The sequence below is a fragment of the Halichoerus grypus genome, chromosome 7 (assembly GCF_964656455.1).
Source record: "Halichoerus grypus chromosome 7, mHalGry1.hap1.1, whole genome shotgun sequence".
Classification (NCBI taxonomy): domain Eukaryota; kingdom Metazoa; phylum Chordata; class Mammalia; order Carnivora; family Phocidae; genus Halichoerus; species Halichoerus grypus.
The window spans coordinates 43,929,887-43,956,606 of record NC_135718.1 but is presented as its reverse complement, the minus strand read 5'-3'; positions in this window follow the sequence as shown (position 1 = coordinate 43,956,606).

Below are 26,720 nucleotides of genomic sequence, written 5' to 3'. Positions count from 1 at the left end.
CAAACTTCCAAGACTCCAGACACATCCAAATGAGGTGCTACATGCAGCAGTCTGCCTTTCAGAAGGGAGGAAGGAAAGAGAAAGAATAACTGGCTACTGAAGAGAGAAGACTCTTCCTGGTAGAAAGCCTTGCTTCTCCAGAGGCCTGGGGGGCCGGGGTGGGTGGAGGGAAGGGGGGGAGAGAGAGAAAGAGAGAGAGACTGACTTTTGAATAACTGAATAAAGATTGGTTCCAATATAGAAGAATTGAAGGTAGGTAGATGGACGATACAATTAAGCACTGCATAGACCATAAAAGGTCACACATGAAGTACTAAGAAAATTGGGCTTTATCCAAAGTGCCATGAAAAACCACTGATACATTTTTAGCAAAGTTTAAGAATCACTAGTCTAATGTATCATATGATCTCACTGATATGAGGAATTCTTAATCTCAGGAAACAAACTGAGGGTTGCTGGAGTGGTGGGAGGGTTGGGAGGGATGGAGTGGCTGGGTGATAGACATTGGGGAGAGTATGTGCTGTGATGAGCGCTGTGAATTGTGTAAGACTGATGAATCACAGACCTGCACCTCTGAAACAAATAATACATTATGTGTTAAAAAAAAAAAAAAAAAAAGAAGATAGTAGGAAGGGAAAATTGAAGGGGGGACATCAGAGGGGGAGACGAACCATGAGAGACGATGGACTCTGAGAAACAAACTGAGCGTTTTAGAGGGGAGGGGGGTGGGGGGATGGGTTAGCCTGGTGATGGGTATTAAAGAGGGCACGTACTGAATGGAGCACTGGGTGTTATACACAAACAATGAATCATGGAACACTACATCAAAAACGGATGATGTAATGTATGATTAACATATTAAAATAAAATTTAAAAAAAAGAATCAGGGGCACCTGGGTGGCTCAGTCGTTAAGCGGCTGCCTTCGGCTCAGGTCATGATCCCAGGGTCCTGGGATCGAGCCCCACATCGGGCTCCTGCTCAGCCGGAAGCCTGCTTCTCCCGCTTCCACTCTCCCTGCTTGTGTTCCCTCTCCCGCTGTCTATCAAATAAATAAATAAAATCTTAAAAAAAAAAAAAAAAAAGAATCACTAGTCTAGGTGATCTCTCAGAGTACCTCCAACACTAATGCTTCCAGTAACAGATTTCATTAAGTCCAACCAATATTCTTGCACATTAATTAAGCCATTCAACAAATATTTACTAAACATAATTAAAAGGTGATTATTTAAATCATAAAGACTTAATAAAACATCTTTTGGGGGGGGAGATAAAGGTAAATCTATTTCTGACAGAAAACCCAATTTATATTCTCAAAGGACCTCATCACATCACTGGGAAAGAAAAGGAAGGGAGAAGATTCTCAAGGGTACAGCCTTGGAGAAGGAGGCAGCTGCCTAAAACAATGCAGATCAAGTCCAGGACACTTTGGAGCTGAGAGGAAAAAGAATGAGGGGCCACAAACCACTCAGGGAAAAAGTTAATTGAGATGCTGAATCGGGGCAGCTAAGAAGGTGAGTGCTTCCTATCCCCCTCCACAGCCAGTTAGTAGGTGACAGAGACAGTCCCCAAGGACTAGACCAGGGAGTGTGGGCCCCTAGGAGAAGCTGGGCAGTGTCTCAGGTAAGCATTAAATCTCAGAAGAGACAAAAATCTTGCACTCAGAAGATGAGCTATCAGCACCCCAACTTTGATTGACATTGTTGACCTCCAGAAAACCCTACCTCTCAGTGTTTATGCCCTCATAGAGTACCTTCCCACACTTGACTCAGGCTTGGCCATGTGACTTGTGTTGGCCAATGGAACATTATCAGGGTTGAGGCAAGTAGGGACCTATCCTTTTAGAACGCCCTCCTGAAACCCAGCTGCCATGCTGTAAGGCAATTCAGGCTACCTTGTTGGAGAAAAGAGCCACATGAAAAGGCTCTGAAGGATGAGCCTTGGAGAGAGAGGCTTCAGCGAAAGAACCTAGATGCCCTTGCCAAGTTCCCAGATGAATGCAGCCACATGGGTGACCCCAGCCAACATTGCACAGAGCAGAAACATAGCTTCATCAACTCCAGAATCATGAAATATAACAAACTGTTGCTACAAATTTTCAAGTGGTTTGTCATGTAACAGTACTAGAAAGAAATGGAAAGTAAGGAGGCAAGGAAGATTGCTAGAAGGTCTAGTGTCAGTAAAAGTTCCAGAAGAATGAAGGGGATGAAGTTATCAAATAAAAATCTCAGGATTGACAAAACATTATATTCAGACTACAGATTCTCACCAAGACACATACCTAGATCACAATGGTGATTGTTCAGGACACCAAGGATAAATATAAAATCCCCAAAAACTTCTGCAGATTGTTTTAAATGTCACCCAGAGTAGAATGAAAATAAGAATGGCATTAGACTTCTCATTGGAAATACTCGACACCAAAAAACAAATTCCTCAAAATTCTAAGGAAAATTACTTTGAACCTAAAATCCTATATCCAGCCAAACTAATATTCAAGAGGGAAACAAAATATAGATATGTATGGACATACAAAGATCCATAGTTTTAGCTCATTGAACACCTTTGAAAGAACTGAGTTCATACATGAAAAAAACAAATGAGACAATGTGAGATACAAGAAATAAAGAACAAAGAAATCACTAAAACTTGTAGTTAAGTATAACCAACCATTGACTGCAATTTTTTTTTTAAGTTAAGAAATCATTATCTGGAACCAAAATGCCAGACAATCTCAAAATAAGATGTGGGGCTATGAAAGGGAAGAGGGACATAAAAGCATGTTGAGGGTGGGGATAAAGATTCTGAAGGACAAAACCCAAAAAGGGGGAAAACAAAACAAAGAAAAGGAATTAAAAGGAACTAAAGGGAAGCATGAGAAAGATGGAGAAACACAAAACAAAGTAAGGTGACAAGGAGCTTAAACTTTGGAAGTCATAGTAACTGTGCTTTACTTCATTAACTCATTAGTGGGGTTTCAAAAAAAAAAATCCAGTTACAGATGTTGCTAAGGGGCACACATAAAAGGAACAAGAACAACAACAACAAAAAAAAGGATATTAAAAACAAAGACACAGAAAAGGTTTCTATCAGACAAATGCTAATGACATTATCAGCTTGGGGGGTCTTTATCCAAAGATGCAGTAGGAAGTGCCACTGGGATGTCAACCATGGTCAGCACTGGACGTTACCCTAGTTGTTGTCACAACACCTGGGCGTATAAACAAAAAAATGGGTAGAGTGTCAAAACTGAGGAGACACATGGTGCTATTTCACTCAACTTGGAATATTCTAAGGGAGAAGTAGTACGTCAAAAAAAACCAGAGCCTCCATGTGGCTGGCCACATCTTTCTGGCTTCTCCTGACAGAGGAGGGGAAACCTGATGAGGGCCGCAAATGCGAGCTGCTGGGGGTTCCTCCCTCAGCATGGAGCTCTGACAGGAATTGCGGGCTTGTCTGAGAAGAACATCAGTTGTCAGGCAGGCCTCTTCACAGTCCCACCCGGGTCCCCACACCAGTGTTTGTCGTTCACTGCCTGAGATCAGGAGGTGTAAACAGAGAGCTTTCTGCCAAATCTGGTCTGAGAATATTTTCTTTGGCTCTCATGATGCTATTTTTTTTTTTTTTAAGTTTTGAATTAATTGCCAATATTTAAAGCTTGGAAAATTCCACTTTAAAAATGTAAACGTCTGGCTTTTGAGAAACCAGGAGATCTGGCCACATTGGGCCAACCTTCCCACAAGGCAGCAATCAGTCAGATCAGGGAGAGGATGGCCCCCCTCAAAGAGTGCATGCACTCAACCATCTGTCATTGTCCCTGACTCCAGGTGGTCTCCTAGTCAGGCCTGACAGCTGCTGTGTGACTCAGATCATCTCTAGTCTGTGACCCCAGAATCCAAACCCAAGGATTCCAAAGCCTGCAGCCTTAGGTGTCTCGTGGAGACAACACAGACTTTCCAAGTAGGAAGGGGTCATAGATCTCCTCTAGCCCAAGTTCCATCACTTACCAATGAGGAGACAGAGGTCCAAAGAGAGAAGGGAGTCTGGAAGGTCACACCATGCATGGAACCAAGAAGGGACAGAGTCCTGGTCTTCCTACCAAAGCTCCATGTTCACTCCCACTTTGACTTAGCAACTTCCTTAGCTTGTCAGCAAAACTCTTTAGGGGGAACAGTCTACTCGCTCCAGGCTTTTCTCCCCACCAGAATTGTCAGCATACATACACTGGATCTGCTTACTTCCTTTTCTTCTCCCCAAAATGAAGAGAGAAAGCGATCTCAGATGCTATTAGTAATCATTAAAATTGACCTGTTTCAGTCTTGGCAAAGATGTGGAGAAATTGGAAGCCTTGTGCACTGCTGGGAGGAATGTAAAACAGTGCAGCCGTTATGGAAAACAGTATGGTGGTTCCCCCAAAAGTTAAAAACAGAATTACTGTATGATCCAGGAATTCCACTTCAGGGTATATACCCAGAAGTTTTGACAGCAGGGACCCAAACAGATATTTGTACACACATGTCCATAGCAGCATTATTCACAATGGTCAAAAGGTAAAAACAGCACAAGTGTCCATAGACATAGGAATGGATATAAAATGTGGTATATAATATACATACAATGGGTTATTATTCAACTTTGAAAAGGAAATTCTGACATGTGCCACAACATAGATGAACCTTGAAGATGTTATGCTAAGTGAAATAAGTTAGTCACAAAAGGACAAATATGTATTATTCCACTCATACGAGGTGCTCCGATTAGTCCAATCCATACAGAAGGTAAAACGATGGTTGCCAGGGGCTGCAGAGAGGTGGCCATAGGGTTACTGTTTAATGACTATATAATGCCAGTTCTGCAAAATGAAAATGTTCTGTGGATGGGTGGTGGGGATAGTTGAACAACGTGAATGTACTTAATGCCCCCTGAAAGTACACTTAAAAATAGTATATTTTATCACAATTCATAATTGTTTCAATTGCCCCATTCCTAAACCCAGGAGTTGCAGGCTTTTGAACATGTTTCACCTTCCTCCAGGCACCATGAAGCACAAAGCATGCCCTGTCCTCCAAAGGAGGATGCAAAAGGGATGGAGGGAGATTCCCACCTACTGTGCACCAGGTGTTGATTGGAGTAGGTGTTCTCCACCTACAAATCCTTTCAAAACCCCAGGGGGGTCAGTTTGAGGGTCCTCACTTTAGAGAGGACATCACTAAGGTCACACAGCTGACACGAGGCACAGCCAGGGTCAGGAGCAGGAAGGGAAGCACTGGCCAGTGGTTAGAGCAGAGACTCTACAGAAAGACTGCCTGGCTTCAGATTCCATCTCCCCCAGATACTCTGTGCACTTGGACAATTTGCTGAACTTGTCTGGGCCTCAGATATAAAACAGGGACCCTGCAGATATGAAACAGGACTAACAGGGACATCCAGTTGTGAAGATTACAGGAAGTAAAAGTGCTTAGAAGAGCACATGGCCCATAGGAAGAACTATATACAGTTGAACCTTAAATAACGCAGGAGTTAGGGGTGCTGAACCCCATGCAGCTGAAAATCCATGTAGAACTTTTGACTTCCCCAAATCCTAACTACTAATAGCCTACTGTTGACCAGAAGCCTTACCAATTACAGTTAACACGTTTTATATGTTCTAGGTATTATATACTGAATTCTTAAAGCTAAAGAAAATCATGAGAAAATACATTAACAATACTATATTTATTGAAAAAAATCCATATATAAGTGGACTTGTGCAGTTCAATTCCGTGTTGATCAAGGGTCAACTGTGTTAGCTTTTATTATGGATATAATCATTGCTGTTCTGCTGCTAGAGGTTTCTGATACACTTCCCCTGAAACAGAGCTATCTCTATGGAGAACAAAACGGTTTTACTCTTATGCCTAAAATCCTAACTCTACACCTCAAATCCTATTTGCCACATATGCAGAAACACATCTATTAGAGGAAATAGGGTGCTATGATACGTTGTCATGATGATGGCCTTGATAACCATCTTTGCAACCATCAGCTCATACTGAGAGGGGACAAGAAGGGTCCAGGTGAATGTCTCTTGAGGATTTAGTTTAGGCTGATCCCCAACCTCGCTGCTGCTCTTCTCATTTCTATCTCCCAAGCCCACCTGCCCCCAGGAGTCCCTCTGCATCAGGAGCTGGCCTCATTAGTCCCATTTCCTCCCTGCTTCTCTAGGTGGACCCTGAAGGGTGTGCGCATCCTTTCCCGGACAACCTTGAGTCCACTTAGCCCTCTTTCTCAAAGATGAGCTAGGCTTTGATGTCCACCAAGCTACCCAGGCCATTCCCACTGCTGCCCACTTACCTCCACATGCTGCCTTCTACCCTGACTTGTATTCTCTTAGCAGCCAGCTCTGTGCCTGACTGAACAAGCACTCAGACAATACAGTTGTGCTGACCTTCCATCATGTCAGATCTCTGATTTCCCATGACACAAAGACGGAAGACATGGATGATCCCACTCCTCCTGGAAGACAGGGTTGGAGAGCCTACTTATTCAGCCTGCTATTCACCCCTAAGATGAACAGGTTTCCCCGCAGTGACCTATAGATGTAAATAGCTATTCTTCCCAGGGGCTCTGCAGATAGGAAGGCAAAAAATACAGAGCACAGCCCACTCTGGCCTGCTCCCCTCGTGATGGGGGCCTACAAATGCAGGCAAATGACACCTATCTCAACCCTGTGAGTAATCCTGAGTGAGTCCTCTCCGCTCTCAGCCCAGTCTTAAGCCTCAGAGAGCAAGAAGCTGTCCACTTCAGCAACACCAGGCCTACCAACCAGCAGCCAGGAGAAATTTACCTCTTCCATATCCAGAGTGTCTAGGGGGTATAAATGTAATAACATCTCTAACCCAGCTCACAGATTGACTTGCGATTGTGCCTTGTCATGGCTCTGCACATTCCCCCTGGAAGCCAGAGCTATTTCTTTGAGCTCTTGCTGAGTGTTTGCTCAGGTATTGGCTTTATTCCCTGGATTCCCGGTCAGACCCAGGTAGCTGTGCTACAGTGTTTCTGCCTCAACAGGGAGGCAAACCAGGTTCATGGCCAGAGGCATTAATCATGCCCATAACCTGATCACCAGGTTACAATCCCGCACATGAATGAGATGCCCCCAATCCAGCCTGATGGTCTATCTCTGGTTCCCTCTGCCAGAGCCTGCATGGCTGGGGTGGGGTGGAAGTGGATTTTCTCCCACTCAGCTTGACGGAAATCAATCTGCTTCTCAGAAAAGGTTTGAGTAGTAAAGCACATGTAGGACCACCTCCAGATGGTGTCTTTCCCAGCCCCAAATCCAGGAGAAGCACTCTCTGCCAGGAATCTCCCTCCAATATCTTTAATATTTCCAGATAGGTGGACCCATACCATCAGACTCAGGAAGCCCACTCTGGCCATGGCGAAGAGACAATGGTACCTTCTAATGCCCCACTCTTTCTCTAATCATACGCAAAATAACCACAAAGCAATACAAGTAAACAGAAATGAAAGCACCAACCACAAAATTTTATTTAGAAACAACAATGACCAAAAAAGGCAGGAAAAATGTTGAAGGAAGCCCAATACTTGAAATGGATTTCTCACCAAAAATCAAAATTTAAAAAAAAAAAAAGTCATATGTTATTATGTATTATTAGGTAACTAAGAACTAAGAAATGTATCCTAACCATAAAACTAAAAGAATAAAAATTAGAAGCAATTAAGAGAGTTAGGGCTATGGAAAATCAGATTGGACAAGAACTGCAACTCAAATTATGAGAGAAAAAAAAAATAGTATCACAAATATTAAGAGGAATACTTGAATTCTTGACTAATTCAATTACCATATAGGTCAACTGGAATAGAATCCATATTGAAAGATATAATTGAAGAAAATGGCTAAGAAATTTAAAAGAATAAATACTGAAAATTAAAGTGATTTACTGGGTTCTGAAAAAATTATGATGCAGAAGTCAGCACCAAAATATATTCTAGAATTATTGGGTCCTTCTCCATTAAGAACAAATGAATGAGCCAAGATAACAATACCGAGCCAAATTTTCATTTATGTGTGACAATGATGGAGATAGTCTTGACATGAAAAATTTCTTAACAGACAGGCTATTAGTTACCATAGTAACTAATACTCACTGAATATCCCTATCTGTCCTAAACGGTGCCAGTCATTACTCCATGATCCATCATGTACTAACCCATTCAATCTTCACAATCTAGGAGGTAGGTACCACTATTATATTCACCACCACCCTCAATTTACAAAGGAGGAAACTGGGGCCCAGAGAGATTAATCTCCCCAATGGGATACAGCAAGTTAGTGATAGAGCCAGGATTGGAACCCAGTCGTCAGACTCGACTCCCAAACTCTGAACCACTGTCCAATGCTGAATCTAAAGACGGACGAAGTCTACCACCACAGTGATTGTTATAGGTTCAGCGGACAATCAGGCTCAAGAGACCCAATAGGCTCTCACCTAATGCTAAACTGACTTAAGTTTATTAAACGACACAGGACAAGAAATGCAGCAGATACTCCTCTTCAACTCCTAGGAAAGACCAGCAGCCACCTTAACACCTCACTTACATGACACAGGTACTGTTGCCCTGGACAATGGCCAAAGCTGCGTGGGAGGCACCTTGACACAGAAGCTGTGGCCTCAGTTTCTCACCAGTCTTTCTGGTCACATAAGCCTGGGGCCTGCATGCCAACTCACGGGTCCCCTAGGCCAGACACAGTCCCTCACAGCAGACATGGCAGCTACAACAGTCCACATTTATCCTGTATAGTATTTTTAAGAGAATCAAACTGGGAAAGGAGAAGCTCAGAGGTCATTCTCCCAGGCAGGCACAGACTGGACTCCAGGCCAGAGAGGAGCTCTTTACTTACAGCTACGTACTTTGCTGTAAGGAAATTTGGAGCTTCTTGTAGAACACATTTCTGTTTCAAATTCTCACAGCATATGAATCTATTACTTGCTTCAAATGTAAAAGCAAATCCCAAGGAGAAGGAACAGGAAGAGGAGTCAGGTGTCTATTCTAATTACACAGACCAAATCCTTTCTCTAGGTAGCATTCCTTCTAATGGCACCATGGAGGTTTTTTTTTGTTTTTCGGGTTTTTTTGGTAGGCGGGAGGAAGTTGTTTTATTCTGTAGCCACCTGGAGAAAGATCAGCACCTGAAAGGGCTGAGGCTCTTGAGTCATTAGGCCAGCATGAGAACAAAGCGGCCTGCGATTGGAAGCCAGCAGGCCAAGTCCTGGGACTCGCCAGGAGACTAGTTCTGATTGGAGGAAGCAAAACACCTACAAAAAATATATATTTCAAACACTACAAAGGCCTCCCTGAAAACTCAAGAGAAGTGACAAGACATGTTCTTAGAAAGTCAACAAGAGCTAATCAAAGGCTGACAGGCTTTCAAAAGGATCACTGTGTATTTATTTCAAAGGTGGTCTTTGAAGGTGTTTCAGAAGTCAAGGACACTTCCAGGGAGACTCAACACAAAGTTACCTGGAGTAAAAAAGGACAGGAACAAAAAGGCCTCTTCTGTCTTGCCAGAGAGAACCAGGAAGGAACAGCAGGAGATGTGCTTAGGGCAGAACCCACTGCTACTGGCCTGTAAGCTTCTAGGTCCAGGCCAACCCCTCTCCAAGGGGCAATCCTAGACCAAGTACTAGTATATGGACTTTCAGCCTAAATGTTTCCACAAGGATGGCTGAGTGGTGAATCAACATCACGCACTCACTCAGAACCCTCTTGAGTCAAGCAAAGATACATACTATGATGTCATCCTTTATAGCCAAAGTCAGCAAACTGGCCCATGGGCCAAGTTCAGCCCTTCACCTCTTTCAGTAAAGAATTTCTGGAATACAGCCAAGGCTGGCCTCATGAGCAAGCAGCCCGTGCAGTCACTGAGGGCCCCACACTTAGAAGGGCCCCATATTTGGTTTAACATGCTGCTGTTGACTTTTTGAAATTCTTAATTTTTAAACAAGGAGCCCCAAGTTTTCACAGTGCACTGGGACCTACATACAATGTAGTGGGTCCTAAACATAGCTATGTTTATGAATGGTCTATGGCTGCTTTTGTACTCCAGTGGCAGAGCTGAATAGTGGCAACAGCCAAAAATATTTATCATCTGGCCCTTTGCAGAAAGTTTGCTGTTCCTGCTTTATAGGATACTATATAACGCACACATTATAGAGAATACAGGTAGGAGCATGGTTGTGATGTGCTGTAATGGAGAGACTGCAGGCTTGGATTAAGAAGATCCCAGAGGTAGGGCGCCTAGGTGGCTCAGTCATTAAGCGCCTGCCTTCGGCTCTGGTCATGATCCCAGGGTCCTGGGATCGAGCCCCGCATCGGGCTCCCCGCTCAGCGGGAAGCCTGCTTCTCCTCTCCCACTCCCCCTGCTTGTGTTCCTGCTCTAGCTATCTCTCTCTGTCAAATAAAATCTTTGGGGGGGGGGGGAGATCCAGCGGTATACGCTGAACTCTAGGAAACAAACTGAGGGTTGCTGGAGGAGAGGGGAGAGGGGGGATGGGGTAACTGGGTAAGGGGCATCAAGGAAGGCACTTGATGTAATGAGCCCTAGGTATTACATGCAACTGATGAATCACTAAATTCTACCTCTGAAACTTAAAAAAACAAAAAACAAAAAACCCAGAGGTAAGCAGCCTGGCTCTGCCTTTGGTAGCTCGTTGTTTCTACTTTACCTCATTTCTCACCCTGAACTTCCTCACCAATATTTAAAATTTGTATCCTGGATTACTCACTACAGTTAACATTTTCTTCACAATTCTTAATTTTTGTCAAAGAGATCTTACAGTTTCACAAAGGTAAAAGAGGATGTAATAAAAATTTATGAACTTGTCACTAAGTGTAAAAAATTAAGAAAACCACCTGATGGCTGGTCATTTGGCACATCTTTGGAGAACCTATAGATTCCCTGTGTCTTGGAACATCCTTTAGGGAGACAGGGGACGAATTTATTGGCTGACTCCTTGCCATCTTCTGTCAAATGTTCTTATTAAAGCTACCCTCAGGGGTCATTAACTTTCTCACTTGCAAATCGTGTCCCTCGGCCCTCTGAGCGTCACCTCTGGAGCAGGTCAGGTTGAACCTGGCACTGGAGCTATGGCTGCCGCCCAGCCTTTGCCTCCCTGGGCAGAGCCCAACGGGGGCCTCGGGAAACAAGGTGCTGAAGACCACTCACAATATGAAGTCTTCCAGTCCATGAAAACATGTTTTCTGTTTGTGTTTCCTTTAATTTTATTATTTTTTGTAGTTCTCAGCATTATTTTGTAGTTTTCAGGATAGAAGTCTTTTACCTCTTTGGCTAAGGGTATTCCTCTTTTAACCTTTGTGATGTTACTGTAAATGGGATTGTTCTCTTAATTTCCTTTTTGGGTGGTTCATTACTCGTGTTTAGAAACACAACTGATGTTTGTATGTTGATTTTGTACCCTGCAATTTTACTGAAGTTACAAATATTTTAGGCTTTGCAGGCTATATGCAAAACAATCAGTGTGATAAACCACACTAACAGAATGAAGGCTAAAAAACACATGAGCTTCTCAATATGGAAGAAAACATTTGACAAAACTCAACACCCTACCATGATAAATAACACTCAACAAAACAGGTACAGTAGTAATACATCTCAACATAAAAAAGGCTATGTAAGACAACCCCACAGCTAACATCATACTCAATGGTGAAAAACTGAAAGCTTTTGGATAGAAGATCCAATATAAGATTTGAAAGATGGGCTATAAGGCAAGAATGCCCACTCCTTTTAAATTTTTTTTATTATGTTAGTCATTATACAGTATGAATGCCCAGTCTTGTCACTTCTATTCAACATAATACTGGAAGTCCTAGCCAGAGCAATTAGGCAAGAAAAATAAATAAAAGGAACCCAAATCAGAAAGGAAGAAGTAAAACGATTAGCAGATGATATCTTATATAGAGAAACCCTAATTGACTTTTAATTAATAAAACCATGAAGAGGTAACATCTGAAATTTTGACAGGTGGAACTTCAAAGACTCACTGTATATTTCATTTTCCAAATTAAAAAAGGAAAATGTTCTGTAGTTCCCTTTAGTGACATCTTGATGTTCTTTCTCTGCTTAAAATATTAAATGTTTCTTGTAGTCCTAGTGGAAAAACTGCCTGCAATTTTAATACAAAGTGCCTGCAATTAGACCTGCATATCAACATGGGTTTGAGATCCAAGTGACCACAGAGTATTTCAGGAACACAGACAACAACACACTTTCCCAGGATGGATGCTCTGGTGCATGCCCTCCCCACACCCTCCACCACAACTGTATGCTGTGTATATAGTGCCTAGAAGCCAGAAACGTAGGAGTTGGGCTTGTGCCAAATTGAAGCAAGATAACCAAAATTTACTGGGGCTTCTGGAAGCAGAAACTGGGTGTAGGTGGAAACGCTGGAAGAAAAAGTAACTATAGCTGCATTATTACCAAGAGTAAAGTTCTACGGTGGCTTTGGTATATGCCTGAAGCAGCTCAGTTTGTTAGAAGGATGGATCCCTAGGTTTTCCACCCAAGATAGCCAGCCCATTTTCCTTAATCTCAAGGGGGTCTTTAATTCTGACTATTATTCAGAAACTAAGTTTGTATTATAGCAGGGAAAAGTTTCCTCCTAAGTGCTAATTCCACCTGAAACCCATCAACATTTCCCTCTCCCACCCATGATATTTAGGACTCAGGAATGAAACAATATAAGGCAGGAGTCAGCAAACATTTTCTGTAAAGGACCAGATAGTAAATATCCTAGGCTTTGCAGGCTATAAAGGTCTCGGTTGAAATCACTCACTTCTGTCCTTGTAGCATGAAAATAGCCATAGCCAATATGTAAATGAATGAGGATGGTTATGGTCCAGTAAAACAAAACTTTACTTTAAAAAACAGGCAGCTGCCAAGATGTGGCCCACGGGGCATAGTCTGTGGACCCTTAATATAACGCAAGTGAGCAGCCTCACAAATCTTAATGCTGCTTTCTTGGAAGGCCTGACTACCCTAGCCTTAACTGTGAATGTTGCAAAATTTCTCATCCAAAAGATGTGCTACCTTATGGACCCTGCCCCATTTGGTCCCGAGTCCCCTCTTCTTTTCCTATACAAATTCTTTGTGCTATCAATCTGAACTCACCAAGCAAAAGAGTGCTGAACCCAGGCTAATAGCTATCCCATTTCCGACAGTGGGTAGTCAAGCCTGCTCTGGCCCAGCAGCCACCTCTCCCATTTCCAGCAATGACTAATAACAGGAGGGAGCCTTTGCACAAAGAGAGCTGGCTCAGCAAGCTCAGGAGAAAATGATTTTCTCTTTCAGTAGAAAAAAAAAAAAGGTTAAAAATGCCAATGTTGTGTTTGCACTATAATTATTCTATTAATCCTGACCTTGAAAACTGAAAATCAACTACCATATAATCATAGCATAATTGTCTGGGAATATCTGTCCTTGAAACTAGAACACTGGAATCAGTTCTCAGAGCTGGAATTCACACGGTAATTAATCTTAAACTCATGGAACAACTCAGACATGGCAAAATATATGTGCCTTTAGTCAACTCTGGATGAAGATATTGTGCATTATTAAAGTGTCTGATGTATTTGGGCCACGGAAGGCTTATGGTGAAGGAAAGTAAATATGTACTTTTTCGATGTGTTTATAACAGGCAACATTTCCAGACAGCTAGAAAGCTGGTAAGGCAGAATTTCGATAGAAGCCCTGTCTGTTTTGTCTACTCTGGACACCAGATTAATTACTCTAATAAGTATCTAGGAGCCAATCAGATACTTAGTTATCTGTAACAATACTGAAAGGCTTTGTGGAGACGAAGTATCAGTTACCCAAGACATGACTTACATACACAGTTGACTCGAGCAGAATGGCTTACAAGAGCCGGTCAGTGATATCTTGTTCCAGGAGCTCAGGGTGTTTAAAGGAGGACCTTAAAAGGGGAGGAGGAGGAAAGTGAAGGTACAGAGGAAAGGGATGTGCCCAGCCAGCAAAGTGGCACAGCAAGGGATAGGGAGCTTGACAGAGTCCAAACAAAGACACTAGAATACAAAAAGAGGAGTCTGTGGCTTGTAGATCAGTGTTTCTCTGATGTTTCTGTATGTATAAATCACCTAGGGGGCTTAGCCATGTGCAGATTCTGATTCTGTAGGCCTGGGGTAGAGGCCAAGATACTGTGTTTCTCATAAGCACCTGGGGAAACACCTTGTACACCTGAGTGGCAAGGATGGAAGTCTTCAATAGTTCTAGGTGGAAAGGGATGGGGAGAAGTTAGAAGCCAGCCCTGAGAGATCACCCCATGTAAACTTCTCATTACACGGATGAGGAAATGGAAGCCAGGAAGGTTAAGTGATTTGCCCAGGTTTATGGTAATGATAAAGCCTTTTGACTTCCATTTCAGTGCATTTTACCTCTTTATAAAATCTCTATGAAGGATTCCCAAAGACCAGCAAGAGTTGGAGGGTTTTTCTTTTTAAGTTTCTTAAAGAATTACTGTGAAAAGATATTTCCAAATCAGGATCCCTTTTTTTTTTTTAATGACAATTTCATAGTAATCCTATAACAGTTCATTCCCTCCCTCTTCCCCCTGCCCCCGTTAAATCCAGGACTGTGCTAGGAAGCAAAGAGATCATCTTCACAACTTCCTCTACTTTGAATAATTTTTATACACAAAGATTCTTTGATTTCAAATAATCTAAAAAGCCATGATCTGAAGAACTGGGTCATTTGAAAATAAGGGGGGGAAAAAAGAGCAAAATTCATGGACTTTCGTGGGGCGAAAAAAAAAAGGGAATTTCCTGGGGAAGGAAACTATAAAATTTACTTTATCACCATGTTATCTAGGAAAATTTCCAAGTCAGCAGTTGTAATCATAGTCTCACAGCTAGTCTAGCCAAACCAATTTCTGAGTCTCCTTCCAACTTTCATTCCAAGTTGCATATCCCCACAAACCTTTAAGTCTGAAATGTTATAACATCTTAAACATGACCTCTGGGAAAGGGGAATGTTACATTTCTGAGCCTGCTTTGTTCTACTTTTCCCTGGCGCGCAGGAAGAGGGGCAACTGGTCTGTTCAGAGACTCCTCAGGCAACCGAAAGGCCAAGAATCCAAGCCCAGCTAACGCTCACATTCAGTTTAGTAAGTGCTATGCCTCTCTGGCCAAACAGAACTCTACCTGGAGGATTGAAGAGAAATGAATGCTTCATCCTGAGTCTCAGCATTCTGCCTGTCTGACCAAATCAGGGAGACCTTCCACCACAAAGCCTCACAAAATTCCTAAGGGTATTGAACATTTCCTGATGTCCCCTCTGGGGTTTTGCACTCAGATATATCCCTGGCAGCCAGTTCTGGAACATTTGGATGTTCTATGATGGGGGCTCTATTGCTGTCCCCCCTCCGAATGGGCAGACCAGGGAATTTGTCGCCATTCATTTAAACAGCTTATTTAGCTGTGCATGTTCCACCTTAATTGCTCCTGCCTTCAGTTGGATTTGTGCTTAGTAATTTTCTCCTTACACAGATAATACAGAAAAAATTTGATGGGCTGTGCTGGTCCTGGGCTGGACGACACAAAGCCTTGATGCACTGATGCAGATACGTGCAGAGGAAAGGGATGCCACAGATCATAGCTGGTGGGGCTCATGTGTTCCAGAGCAGGGTGCCTGGTCTGGCCTGGTCTATCATTCATGCCTCTTCCTTTCCACTTCTCCTAATTTTGTCAATGGGACACAGTAGAACCTACCAAGCAGAGGATAACCCTCTAATAACTTGCTTAATGATTCCTGATAGGGGGCACAGGGTAACTATTTTTGATTACTTTCTCTTTACATTCCCTGACACTCAACAAATGGTTGAAGACACCATCAGGGCATTTCACCAACCCTGGGATTTGGCTCTCTGCACACACTGTAAGCATTCTTAGAAGAGTTAGCCAGTAAGAGTATTTTCCATCAAGAGGACTTGCATGAAACAGAAGTTTGTACTTAGCAGAAAACATTTTTCTCCTTCATGCCGTGTTCTGGTTCTACAAAGTTTTAGAGTTTCTATTCTAGCTGTTCTGCATTTGGCCAGCCAGTCCATAGCTGTCAGCCACATCTATTCACCAGACAGGTGCAGGGTGACTCTCCAAGAGAACATTTTGGCCAGGACACTGTCAGTGTTCTAATCACCAGTGGCAATGCCAGGCACCGAGGAATGTAAATCATCATCAGGGGAGAGTCCACATAATGGCTCTGGGCATTCAGCTTGGACTTATAAGCTGCTATAGGTAGCTTTTATGAATACTGAGTAATTATGACTTGGGGACAATGCTGAAATTTATTAACAGTAAGCTTTGGCCTGATACCACGGTCACATTGCATTAGAGAAAGCTCAGGCATGCCATTCAGCCTGAGCTACAAACACCTCCTTGCTGCCACTCATGGATCTTGGAGGCTGATTAGCTCTGCTTGCATCTGTTAGCACAGAGAACTCAAGGATGACACAACTGTCTATGTGGCAGTGTCCTGGTGAACCTGGAAGGTCAGTGTGAAAGGAGATCTCTACTGGCATCACCTTGGGATAAACTGGTTTTTCATCTAATGCTATCAGTGCTAGAGAAGGCAGTGTCTCCAACCTAAAATGTCCCTATCCTCCTCCTTCATCCCCTCGACAAACCCACTCCTTTTCCTGTGTCCTTTGCCTCAGTAAAAGTCACCACCAACCCTCAGTTGTCCAAACTAGAAACTGGGGGCTGTGCCCAGCACTTTCCTCTTTCCATAATCCCAGCACATATTTAGTAACCAAGTTCCACCCATTCAATCTCCACAATGTTACCTGAATATATTCTTTCATATTCTCATCACAGACCCCTAACTAAGGTGCTCAGCTGGGCTAGTAAAACATCCTCAGCTGGGGTGTCCTGTTCTCTAGCCCGTCCTCCTCCCCATTCAGCTCAACCCACCCTCCACATATCATTAGTGTTTATCCTAAAATAAAAACCTGCCCATGGCACTCCTCTTATTTAAAACTTCTAGTGGCTCCCATAACCTATAGGATAAAATTCAGACTCTACCATTGTTGCATTGAAGTTTTATGGCCTTCAAACCCACCACCCATTTTTTCCAACTTCACTTCCTGCTGTTACTTCCACATCCTCATGCTATGTGAGCCCAACTACTCTTTCCCAACTGAGTCAAACTCTTTCATACCCTCTTCTGCCTGAAGTGCCATTTCTCCTGACTTCTCAGCATGGAAAATTCATACCCATTCTCCAAGTTTGCTCAAAGATAACATCTTCTGTAAGACTTCTCTGATGCCCTTTACTTATCATGACAATGATTTTTCTTGTGTTCTAATTGGTATTTCACAGATAAGGTCACAGTGGATCTTCCTAGTATCTGAATTTCTAGCTCCCAGCAGGTATTTTTACACACTCATATTTAGGGAAAGAAGGAAGAAAAGGAGTCCATTCGTGTGTTGCTCAGAAAGACCATATAGAAAGCACAAATTCTATCCTTGGTATGGGTGGATATCCCATAATACTAAAGAGTCCAAGCTTTTGGGGGAAATGGATTTTGTGCAGATATAACCTCTCTTTGGACGGTAAATGGAACTTCCAACAAACTGGACAACTGCCCCTTGTGCACTGTATTTTTAAGAAAATCACATTTGCCCCTCAAATCCCAGGCTCTCAGCCAACTCCAAGTCCAGATGGATAAAAGGCCACTGGCATGAGACTACCATCTCTGCCTGACATGCCCAGATGCACTCCTGTTGTGCATCTCGGTCAAAGTTAGGCTGCTGGAAGATAATCATAGCAATATAAATATGGCTCCAAAACTTGCGATCAGGCAGAGCTGGGTAGAAGAAGGTAAAGTAGTACAGAGTCTGCGAGGGACAGGAAAACTTTTAAGGAAGTCAAAACACATGTTTTTTCCTTCAATATTTACCCACAAAGTGCTAATCTTCTAAATGCTAAATATCTTAATACCTTTTATTTTTATGGGAACTGGACTAGAGAGAAACGGGGAAGCCAACAGGGAAGAATGAGTCCTTCCAAAGGCCAAGTCTTCTCCCCACAACAAACACCAGCCCAAGCATGCACCCCACCCCAAATGACCAGGGGACCTTTAGTTAAATCTTGCTTCAATATCCATTTTCATTTTGGAACTAGATCTTTACATTTCCACATATCATAGTCCAGAGTATGACACTAGGGGATGGAAAAAAGCACATGCTTTTTATTTCCAGGCATGCTTGGCTCTTTTAAGGACTTCAGTGCAAGACTACCATCCTTAATCTGTGTCAGTTTCCTAATATGAGAAATGGGAAATAAGCCACACAGCATTGTCATTTCATCTGAAGTGACAGAAGTAGGGAGTGGACAACTGACATACAATAAGTATATAATAAATTCCAATGACCCCTCCCCACTCCCTTCCAATGATAGGCTCAAATGTTTAATATTTTTTAGCATCTTTATTAGAAATCTGTACTTTGCTGAAGGGAACAGAAAGCCCTGGTATTTGGTTGAGCCAGTGACATTCAAAGCCCCCACACCTCCTCCTCCTCCTGACACACATAACTGTCACAGGCTATGCAGGCCACATTGCATGTTAGAAGGCAAAAAGAATTCAATTTTCATCCTCCTTAAGTGAGATAAAAGGTGAAGAATGAACAGGATAAATAAGGTCATTCCCCTTGTAGTTCTCGCAAATATTTAGATCTCATTCTGAAAGCACAGAAACTAATCTCTGCTATGTTGAGACTTTTTTTTTTCTTACACACTTAATGCGAAATACAGCAGTAAATTGATCATGTTGGTATTTCTAAGTATCTATAGTTGATAGAGGCAACAGGTTGCAGGGAGGGGGGAGAAGAAAGAAAAAGTAATTTCTTTTCAGAAGGAAGTAACCCATTGATATTACATCAGTTGCTGCTAGGTCAACCCTGAATTGACTTTTGTGTAGTGAATAGTTCTCTTTTCTTGCATTAATAGTTGAGCAACAATGAGTACTGGCAATTTACCAAAATTAAATTATAGACCCATCAGCTGCGTCTAATGATACAAGTGTCTCTTGGAGCAAAGAGGACTTGGAAGAAAAGGATATATGCCCAGATCCTTTAAAAAGATTTAAGGGGTAACTTATCCAGAAAGTAAAGCCTTCTCTTATAATGGCAATTTAAACACATATAACTATACTTCTTTTTCCTTGGAGAAGCCCTTTCCCCCAGTTCTCATTAAAAGACCAAAGTCCATAAAATTAGAGGAAAACTTGTAATCAGTAGTGGAAACAGAGATAAGGACATTCTCATTTTAGAAACTTTTAGGAACTTCTAGAAGGCCTCCTATAGAATGGTCTGGTTTGAAGAAAGGTTGATGGCCTAATTCCTTCTCACTACCCACAAAGTTATCATAAGAGACCCAAGCAGGACCCCTTAAACATCCCAAGTTGGAGATGTGTGGGAAGGAAGTGAAGCTGGGCCTTGGGACAGTTGACTGACAAAACAGTTTACTCCAGAGCTGCTGGGAAGGGAAGAAAGATCTGGTAAGTCCTGACCAGTCAGCCCAGCACATCCACAGCGCCAAATACAGTGTGGGGACTACCCTGTCCTCCAAGAGATGGTCATACCTAAACCCCATCCCAGGACCAACTACAGAATTCGTGGGTCCCAAAGCAAAATGAAAACGCAGGGCTCCTTGTTCAAAAGGCATTAAAAAGATAACAATGGCAGAACATTAAACCAAGCATGGAGCCCTTTTAAGCATGGGCCCCTTTATGTGACTGCAAGGTGACATGCCCGTGAAACCAGCCACACCTATTTACCTGAGTAACTACTCAAAATCTCCTTATTGGTCATCCAGCTCCAACCAGCTCATCGCCCTAATATTAATCTGGGCACTCTCGGCAACACACGGCCTTTGGACAGAAAACTCCATTGCTGTCTGAACTCCTTCCTCCCCACCCCCTTCTTCTCTAACCTGGTTATCCCTGAGGCCTCCCCTGAAGCCTTCCCAAGCTGCTGCTGGTACCTCTTCAATTTAGCTCTCTCGGTGAGATGGAAATAGGGACCCTCCTTGCCCCACCCCTCACCTTGCTTCCAAACAGCTCCTCCCACATCCTGCTCAGAGGCCATGCCCTGCTGCTATCCACGTCTCCCTAATATAGAATGCACTGGCCACCTAGTCATACCCTGCACTCACTCTAGACTTTGTCTTTCCACCTCTGGCATCCTCTTAGCCAACCTAACATCCCTGTAGATAACCTACCCCACACGTAGCTTGCTGATCAGCAACTTGACCTCCATACCATCCCCCACTCCATCCCAGCATCCCTCCCTCCCCCCGACACACACACACACACACAATCCCACAGGCATTCCTTAAATGAAACTGAACCATCACAAAATCTCATTTTCAGGTATTTCATTCTTACCAGTCCTTCTCTCTTCCAGTTAGTTTACTTTAGCACCGCCAATAAGACAATTATTTATCCTCATCGAGACCTCCAGTGCATTGACTCCCTCATTATTGCATTACCCATTACTCCCCTGCTGTCTTTACTTTTTGCTGAGTCCAATTTAGACTCCATTGTTCATCGTTATAATTGCTCCCTTGCAGGGTCTTCATCATCTCCCTTACTTCTTTCCCTGCTGTATACTCATGTGGGGAAACCCCAACTGTCTGTCTGCTCTGTGCCAACTTGTTCAGAAAACCAAAAGGGATCCCAAGTGAAAGGTCAAATAAAATGACAACCACACCTTGATTCTCCTGGTACCTTTTTCTTTTTAATTTCAAAGCTAGAAATTCTAAGCACTCAACAATATAAAGCACACTACTATAAAGGAACAAAAATCAGATGAGGTGATAAACATCTTCCCTAAAATCCTAAATCCATCAATTAATTCTACATGATTTTTCAGAGTAAAGACTGTGGCCTCAGAATTCTGATCCTTACAAGCTCTTACACATGTACAAGGACAAAGAAGCAATCTCAGCTGGCCCACGTAGGCTCACCATGTGTATCATCCCAAAAATCAACACACTCCACGTCACCGAAAGAGGAATCAAAAGTGAGGAAGTCCTCTCAAAGAATAAGAGTAGCGAAACAAGTTGTCCAAATAAGTGCAAATACGGTTATAAAACTTAGTGTAAGTGTTGAAAATAAATCCCCTTGTGAGGATTAAATGTAAAATGCTCCGACCAGTGGCTGGCATATAGTTGACTATGATCATTACAAAGAAATTGATTTGTTACCAATCTCAATCTAAAGTCCCAAACTCTATGAAAAAAAATTCAAGGAAACTGACAGAAAAGGATGAATTGGAAGATGTAGAGAGAAAGGAAATAAAATCATATTAAGTTATCATCCTATGCCAGGTTAAGTCCGAAAATACCAGCGTTCTTGAAGCTAATAATTAGAAGCAAGATGTGGGAGTATGTGGGCGCACACGTGTGTATGTTGTTTCATGTAATGTTGTGATCCTCATTCTAGGAGTGTACGACCTATTTACCCAGCAAAGCGTTTTGTTTTGTAAATCCAGAGGGCCACCGTGGAATGATGCAATGCAGTGGCCATATACATAGCCTGATTGTTCGCTGAGTGTGTGTCTTCCTTTGTCACCCCACAGAAGAGATGGCCAAAAAGAGAGCAAACCCCCTTAAAATGGGAACCGCTGCCCAGGCCTTTAGGGCTCAAGGCCATCTTGTCTCTTGTGCAGAAGGTGGTCAGCTCAACCCACACAGCCGGAGAACAAGCCCTTCTAGCATGAAGCCATAGCCTCAGCACCAGTCCTGAAAGGAGCTCCAAGATTCCCACTTCCTGAGCCCAAGACTTCCCACAGCAGAGTAGCCGTGTCTACGCAATTTGCCCTCTGTGACCCTGACTGCCCTCGTGCCTACTGAAAAGCGCTTTCAGCACAATAACATCAAAACAAGGCCACATGCAAGACATCTTTAACAGCAATGGCAGTTGTTTGAGTTCAGAGTGGAAACTGCCACAACCAAGCAGAAGGGAGACAGATTGAGAATCAGGACGTCCCACTTAGAGGGCACAAGATGTCAAAAACACCAAAATGAATTGGAACCAGGAGGATACCAATTATCTTAGGGCCATTTTTTAAAATTTCCATAATTTCACTCGTTTTGTGTATATAATAATGCTCACCTTGACAGTATACTTATAATCTCCATGTCAGGTGGTGAGACCCTCATCCCGGATTCATTTGCTGTAATTCCCAAAGGTGATACTTAAGTCTCATTTCTCTTAAGTGTGTGTTTCGAAAGTGTCCAGAATGGCTATTCTAACAAAACCCACCCGAGGGGAAGGGACACGGCTCTCTAAGATGTTAACTCCTCACATAACATTATCAATAGATTTTTTTTTTTTCCTGAATTCACAGTAATATTGCTGGGGCTTGAGGGCTGCTGGGCAGGGAACAGGAAGATGCGTCCCCACGGACATGAGTCACAGTGCAGCCACGGCAGCCGGCTAGAGGAACCCATACACACCTGCTCGCACTATCTACAGCAGGAGATCATTCACATCCCGCTCACAGGCTTCCACTCTCCATTTCACTTTGCCAATGCTGCAGTTACATATGACTGACTTTCCCAAATTGGATATTAATGATTTACTCTCTGAAATCTAAGGGCGCTTACAAAACATGATAGTGAGTGGCTGAGAAATAATGCAAATCGAAAACTCTCCCCTCTCCCCATCTGGGTGTGGCCAGGCTGATGATTTACGGGAGGATGTCTCTGTAGGCTCTTGACTAGGGCAGAGGTGGGTAAAGGAAGAGGGGCTGGCAACCCATCTGCTTCAAATATCTCAGTTGCCTACTGACGCGTGAGGATCGATTGCAGGGTGAGAGCTCTCCCCACATAGCTTAACTAATAGAACTCATTCACATCCTCTCACAAAAAGCAAGAGGCACTTCGGTCAGCAGCAAAGTGCAAGGATTAGATGCCCAGGCTCTGTCCCTAGCCTCTCAGGTCCCACTTCCAGCCCTGAGAGCTCTTCACACCCTTGTCTCTGCAAATCCACGTGGATTACCACCTTGGAGATCCAGCCCAGGGCTCACCTCCTCATAGGACTTGTCCCTGACTTACACCATATCACACAGATTATTAATTTCTTCTCTATCCTGCCACCCTCCTGCATGGAATCACTTTACTGGTCAACTTAGAGAGTTGACTACTACTGCATAGTACTGGGTCTCAAATGGGATTTTTTCAAGCAGAGGCACACTGATTTACAATAACACTTAGCACTTACACAGTAACTTAGTTTATAAAGCTTTGCCCTGTAGATTGTCCGTGTTTTACCCTCATTCCTCATACAACCTATGAGGTGAACAGGTGGACGCAAAACATTTTATTATGCTAATTTTTTCACAATATCTTTGAAGCTACTATTTGGATTAAAAGATATTTTGACATACTTTAAAGGTAAGTCACTAAGATTTCAGTTTTAACTTTATGTAAAGATCTCCCTTTTCCTGAGCCTTACCCCAAAAGCAATAACCTACAGCCCTCCTCCCACTCTCAAACCAACCCCCCGGCACACACACAGACACACATGGGAATATGAGATGGGGAGGAACAGGAAGGGCAGGATCAGGAAAATGTTTTGTGCACATCTCTTACTAAGACCTTGGAGAAATATTACATCTAAGCTTTATCAAAATGCCTCATCCAGTAAAGTATGCAATATTGTATTCTAGACATAAAATAGATGAAGAAACAATAAGCCAAGTTGTTTGACCAAGTTCATATCACTGGCAATAATGATACTATGCTTGAACTCACCTTCAAGTTAACATCGTGAGTTCTTATCACACTGAGAAGTGGAATTCGCTGCCTGGAGAAAGTGCCCCTCAAGCATTTACAAGGTAGAGTGAAGAGCATTTACGGAGTTACCAAGTGCCAGACACTACACCAGCCTCTTTAGATAATTATCTCAATACTTCAAGGCAGGTGTCTTTACCTTTCCCACATTCAGATAAAGAAACTTGCCCAAGGCCAGGTAACTAGAAAATAGTTGGGTCAAACTTAGGCTATGTGATTGGTCAGTCTCACTCCTAAACTTGGAAAACCATAATTCCAACTCCAAATCTCTCCCTGGCTTTTGGCTCATTCCGCCCTTTCACTAATAACCTTCCCTTGATGCCACTGCTTCCACTTCCTTGGGCAACAGAAACATTTCTAAGAACGTTGATAAAACCTCACTGAAGCAAGGAAAGAACATGGCACCTAGTCTCAGGAGTTCAGATGATGATCAGGAGGGAAGGGAAGAGGAGAAGTGGCACATGCTCATTGCAGTGGGGGCTCTGCCCTCTTTGGCCATGTGTCATTGTGGACTTCCCACCAAGACACAAAAAGCAAGATGGATGAAAGAAGAAGAGCAGGACAATAAAGAGGACAAGAAGAGAGCAGAAAGACAGGATCTAGAGGGGGTGATAAATTCAAATGGCATGGATACTGTTAAGAGGGAATATGGTAAGGGGCTAAACGCAGGAGTATTCAAGGTTGACCAAGTTCCAGATCAGCCAGATATTTAATCTCTGAGCTTTAGTTTCTGCACTTGCAAAACAAGGATGATTATCAGTGCTATGGTGATAATTCAATGAGATAAAGCCTAAAACATTTAACCCAGTGGCTGATTTATAGCAAACATTCAGTAAATGTTCGTTATTCTTATGGGCTTTTTAGTATGAAAAATAACAGAATACCCAGAAGAAAAAGGACCAGGCAGGTATATGACCATATGAAAAAATAGGTATAACTGACATGAAAATTGGCAACTGAAACCACAAAGGGGAGAAAAGCTTAGGTCTTATTTTCAGAAAGGAGGAAATATACTAGGAAGGAAGCATAGAGGATGTCTTGCTTCAGTCTGAATGAAGTTTCACAGAGGCCACTGTACTCATTGGCATCAGTGGCTGGGAACAGGTTTGGGATCAGGGGACATCCTCTTCTATTCTAAACCACAGATGTGAAACCGACCATTGAACAATTTTTCAACAGATGTACAAACTCCCCAGAGCTGTACTGAATGATGCTCTTAATAGAATTAATAGTAGCCAATAGTTGTTGAGAACTCATGCATGCCAGATAATAGCCTAGGCACATATCGTCACTACACTAAGCACATACTATCACTTACCACAGCCTATTATTATCTTTGTATAACTGGGGCAATGGGATATAGGGAGGATGAGAAACTTACCCAGTCACAAAGTTGGTGAATTATAAACATGGCTGCAATCTCAAAGCGACCACCTCAAAAGCCCAAATCTTTAATGATGGTGCTGACCTTAACCCCTAACTAAACATAGTTTATGAGACTGGAGGGCCATAAATATCTTAGAGTAGCAGAATTCTAAAGACCTGAATTGCTGCAGTCATTTTAAGGTACCCTAAGGCATATAAAAAGCAATAGGAAATCCTGGTTTAAGATTGAGGATTAGCCACATGGTTGGCTATTCTCTTTGAAGAAGAAAAACTGGAATTGTTAATCAAGAATTAACACCTGGATTTTGGAACTATCACCTGACCTGCCCTAGTCTATTCCCTGCTGCTCTACCAACCAACCTCAATCTTCTTGCATAACTCTCAGTAACATGACAACTCTATCATCTGAATTTGGTCCAACCAAAACCTCGGACCCATCCTTAACTCCCCCTCCCCCCTCCTACATGCCACATCCAATCCATCATCAAGTCCTATCAGCAATGCCTTCACACTATATCCAGAACTCAACCACTTCTCAGCACCACTATTGTTGCCACTGTGGTCCAAGCCAACCTCAGTTCCTACTGGGGTTACTGTGAGAGCCTAAGTGGAATTCCCACTTCTGCCTATGCCCCCTCTACTCTATTCTCCCCACATCAGCCAGCATGAGACTTTAAAACACTTCTGTTTAAATATCTTGTCTCTGCTTAAAGTTCCCAGGTGGCCCCCCTCTCAATCAGAAAAAAGAACAAAATTCTTACAATGGCCTAGAAGACTCTACATACCATGACCCATAATCTCTCAGACCTTCTCTCATGCTAGGTTCACTCTACCTTAGCCACACAAGCCTCCCTCCTCTTGCTGGAATAGGCCAAGCAGGCTTCAAAAGGGGGACTTTTTCATGCAGCATGGTGCCTTCTCCCAGACAGCCCATGGTCTACTTGTATGCATCCTTTGGGGTCTCTGCTCAAATATCATATGAGAAAGGTCTTCCCAGACTACCCTTTTAAAATTAGCACCCTGCCAACCTCAGATATGTGCATATTACCTATCACCTAACATTTTCCTTTTTTATTTTACTTGTACACTTTATTGCCTGCCGATGTTCCTCCACTAGACCATCAGCTCTCATGAAGGCAAGATTTTAGGTCTGTTTTGTTACTGCTATATCTCAAGTGCCTAGAACAAGTTCTGAAAACATAGAAGATACCCAATAAATATGTTCTAAGTGATGACTAAATAAAGAACTTGAAGGCAGATAATAATGGCTTCTTTCTCTTCGCTTCCCCAACAATCCCTGGCACACAGTAGACATTAAGTAAATGTGGAGATTTGAGAGGTTAAATGAGTATCTGTATTAGTCACGGTTCTCCAGAGAAACAGAACCAATAGAGGAGATGTGCATATGTATAGAAAGAGATTTAAGTAACTGGCTCCTGTG